Source organism: Chrysochloris asiatica, unplaced genomic scaffold (assembly GCF_000296735.1).
Source record: "Chrysochloris asiatica unplaced genomic scaffold, ChrAsi1.0 scaffold00058, whole genome shotgun sequence".
Lineage (NCBI taxonomy): Eukaryota > Metazoa > Chordata > Mammalia > Afrosoricida > Chrysochloridae > Chrysochloris > Chrysochloris asiatica.
The window spans coordinates 17,302,010-17,306,844 of NW_006408576.1; positions in this window are offsets into that span (position 1 = coordinate 17,302,010).

A 4,835-nucleotide genomic window follows, 5' to 3' on the forward strand; every position below is an offset into this window, starting at 1 on the left:
CATAGGGTTTCCAAGGCTGTAAATCTTTATGGTAGCAGAAAGCCCTCGTCTTTCTCCCATGAAACTGCTGGTAGTTTCAAACTGCTGACCTTGAAGTTGGCAGCCCAACTTGTAACCACTATACTACCAGAGCTCCTTCAAAAGCACTAGCGATATGTCTAAATACTATGGAAGCAGAGAGGAGGTTAATTTTTAAATTAAAAACGAACACCCAAAAAATACAAACACAAGCAAACCAACCACTTATCATCAAATCAACTCTGACTTATATGGGAATCCCACGTTTCAGACTAGAATTGCTCCATAGCGTTTTCAGTGGCTATCAGATGTTTACATTTCTGGACAGTCTTTAGCCCAGGGATAACATAGTCAGACAAGACTGAAGTATAATTCCATACACCTAAGAAGGGCTTCTACAAAATGTATCAGGCCTTTCTTCCAAAGCACCTCTGATTTGAACTGCCACTCAACCATTTGTGCCACCCAGAGATTTCTTTTTTCTGCTTTCCTAAGCCAAACTCACTGCCATCAAGTCTATTTTGACTCATAGCTACCCTGTATTGTTAATGTGGTTGCTAAGTGCAGTTGAGTTGGTTCCGACTCATAGTAACCCTGTAGGGTTTCCGAAGAGTGGCTGGTGAGTTTGAACTACCAACTTTGCGGTTCAAACTGACCTTAAAGTCGAGTGCTTATCCTACAGTGCCACACCAGGACTCCACAGCCTATACAGGGTTTCCAATATTGTGAATCCTTATGGGAGCAGTTAGCCTCGTCTTTTTCCCAAGGAGCAGGTGATGGGTTTGAACCACTGACCTTATGATTAGCAGCCCAATGCCTAATCCACAAATCCACCGGAGCTTATTTAAAAAAGACTTTCAGGAGGAGAGATTTGAATCTGATCAGGAAAGACTACTAAAAGTTTGTCAGATGGACAAGAGGAAGTGTTCTAGGTAGAGGTACTGGTTTGAACAAAGGCTTGTTACTGTTATGTGCCATCTAGTAGGCTCTGACTCATAGCAACCCTGTATTCAGTTTCTGAGGCTATAAATCTTTACAGGAGCAGAAAGTCTCATCTTTCTTCTATGGAGCAGCTGATGAGTTTGAACTGCCAACCACGGTCCTACAATACCACCAAGTGCTCTGAATGAAGGCTTAAGGATGTGGTGATAATTTATCCAATGAAAGATGATGAGTCTTATGTGTGATTTAAGTGTTGATTAAAAGGTTAGGGGTGGGGGTAATGAGTGGCTGAGGATGAAGTTGAAAAAGTTGTAAGACTGTGAAAGGCGTCAGGTATTGTGTAAGGTATTAGCCTGTAGGCAACAGAAATACTGAAAGATGAAAGAACTAAATTCAATTCATTTTGCACAAAAGTGCACTATGAGTTGGGAAAATGAGAAGCATGCATTTAGAGCTGGAGTTAACAATTTTTTTCTGTAGAGGATGAGACAGTATTAAAAATACACTTAGCATTTGGGGCCATTCTGTCTCTCTTGCAACTACTCCATTCAGTTGTTGCAGGGTGAAAGCAGGTATAGATAAGACATAAATGAATTATTGTGACTGTGTTCCAATAAAATTTTATTTATGAACACTCAAATTTGAATTATCGCATGTCATGACATATTATTCTTTTCTTGACTTTTATTCCAATCATTTGAAAACGTAAAAGCCATTCTTAGCTCAAGATCTATTCTAAAATACGCTGCTATCCAGATTTGGTCCCTGGACCATAATTTGCTGATGCTTGGGTTAGTACACAGCTGAGACAGAGTAATAGTCTAAGAGGCAGTAATAAGCCATGGTGGTGGTGGTGGTTATGTGCTTTGGAATCGATTCCAACTCATAGCAACCCTGCATAGGGTTTCTGAGGATGTAACTCTTTACAGGAGCAGAAAGCCTCATCTTTCTCCCACGGAACAGCTGGTAGTTTCAAACTGCTGATCTTGAGGTTAGCAATCCGACTCGTAACCACTATGCTACCAGAGCTCCTTAATAAGCCATGAAGTCAGGGGAAAAGGCTGAGTACAGATTCCGACTAAGGAGTTTAAACTTTATCCTGTGGACAATGGGAAATGACTGGACATTTTTTAGCTCAGGGAAATCATGTTCAGATGAGATTGAAATGGAATTTTTACACCTAAGAAGGGCTCCTAAAAAATTTAACAATGGATCTAAATCACGGGAGAAGAAAGGGATTTGACTCGAAATAATAAATGATTGCAAGCACTCTTTGAAAGTTTTAGCAAAACCTATTTACACAAAGAACACCCAAACTTGCAGATAGTGCCCATTTGACATAGCCTCGATGGCTTGATAATCATAACTCAAGTAGAGAACGATTTAAAAAAACTTTTTTTGATAAAGAAATGAGGATAATTTGCTACAATTTGATGAACTTGACCAACACTCATGGATGTAGTAGCTCAAAATACCAACAGAGAGGGAATGAGTCTTCACATCAAGTATCAATGCTATCCCTTCTGTATACAGGGTCTATAGGGATAGGCAACTTAAACATTGGCTACCTAAAATAAGAGGGTGGTAAAGGCACGAAGTGACTGGCTTACAAGTTTGCAAGAGGGAGTTTAGTTTAAGAGTGTGCAGGGAAGATAGAGTCCCCACTGAATAGTTTTCATCTTGTGCAAATGGATCTGGTGAAAGGAGATAGGATTAAGATTCTTATGATTCAATAGTGAGTAATTGTTATCATGACTAATTGAGACTGTCACAATTTTAAGGGTAGAAGTTTTGTAACAAAAACAGGGGAGTAGTTAATATTACATTCCAGGAACAGAGGACCCTAGGACCATCAAGGGAAAACAGCACAAGAGGAATGCAGGACCCTATCCAGAGAAGCAGCGATACCAGAGATGGAGGCAGAGATGGGGACATGGAGAAAAGGCACAGCTGAGGACTCTAGATTCATGGGAAGAGAGGAACTGAGAGCTAGTGGCCAGGAGGCAGACTTGCAGAATGTACCCTTTGGTGGTTTAAATTATTATATATGCCTGAGTGTTTTTTAAAAAAGAGCTAAAATGAATAAAGAGGAATGCTGTTGACAGATGGTACATGGAGGGGATTATAAACATTGTAATGAAACAAAGTATATGATTTGTTGAATGTAAAACTGATGATCTGCCCTGTGAACTTTCACTCAAATCACAATAAAAAAAACTTCAAAAAAACCCCCCAAAAACCTATTTACACAGAGTGCTAATTAAACCTTTTTTTCCCATTAGAACAGACCACACATCAGTTGGCGTTTGTTTGTGCTGTTTTAAATACTTATACATGAGGTTGGTGAGAGTCTGAGCCAACTTAAAGACAACTAACAAGTACTTGAAAACAACAAACAATGTTTTCTTAATTATTCCAATGTAAAAATTTTTATTAACACAAGTTGCCTTTGTTCAACTAGTCTCTTTTATTGAGATTTATTCTATATAGGTGTTATCTTGTGAGCATGATTCATTCATTTAGAGTTAGAAGGTCCAACTCACTGCCTCTTGGCATGGAAGCTACAATTATACTCAGTGGTGAGTTGGTAAATGTTTCACAATCTACTCTCAGGAAAAACAAAATGTATACATATACATAAAAAATTTAATATTTTACTGGTATAAAGAATATATCGCTCATCATTTACAAGCAATAACAAAACACATTATTGTAAATGCCATCTAGATCACTGATTGTCACAGAATCATTCTCACAGAACGTTTTCATTAATATTTACCATTGTGCCTGTATTCATATTCTATATTTACAATTCAATCATGATTTGACAAAACAAGACCATGAATAAATGCTTATTATCCAATTCAGCAAAGAAGTTGCTCATGTCACTGACAAATGCAGTGTACTCCCACACTGAATGTTGGTTGACATTTTTGCTTATGTTAATGGACAAGTCAAAAGTGAAACTCATCTGTAACTGACATGATTGAATCATGTAACACTTTGCAAATACTGGAAGAATACTTCCTCAACCATTAGTGCTATTTACAATGTAATGACTATGTTGTTGTTGCTGTTGTTAGGTGCCATCGAGTCGGTACCAACCCATAGCAACCTTATGCACCGCAGAATGCAACACTGCCCGATCTTGGGCCAACCTCACTACTGTTGCCACGCTTGAGTCAATCGATGCTGCCACTTGGCCAATCCATCTCACTGGGGGTCTTCCTCTTTTTCTCTGACCCTCCACCTTACCAAACATGATATCCTTTCTCCAGCAACTGGTCCTTCCTGACAATATGTCCAAAGTATGAGAGACGAAGTTTGGCCATCTTGGCCTCTAAGGAGCACTCTGGCTGTACTTCTTCCAAAACAGATCTATTGGTTGTTTTGGCAGCTCCTCATGGCACTTTCAATATTCTTCTCCATACCATAACTCAAAGGCATCAATTCTTCTACGGTCTTCCTTATTCACTGTCCAGCTTTCGCATGCATATGATGATGGTAGTTAGTGGTTGTGTGCCGTGGAGTCAGAACTGACTCATAGCTACCCTGTACAGGGTTTCCGAGGCTGTAAATCTCTACAGGAGCAGAAAGCTTCATCTTTCTCCCGTGGAACAGCTGGGAGTTTCGATCTGCTGACGTTGAGATTTGCAGCCCAATTCATAACCACTACGCTACCAGAGCTCCTTTAAAAAATATAACGGCTTGGGCCAGGCACACCTTAATCCTCAAGCTGATATCTTTGCTCAACACTTTAAAAAACGGTCTTGTGCAGCAGATTTGCCTAATGCAATAAAAATACATCGTTTGATTTCTTGACTGCTGTTTCAGTGAGTGTTGATAGTTGATCCAAGAAGAATGAAGACCTTGAC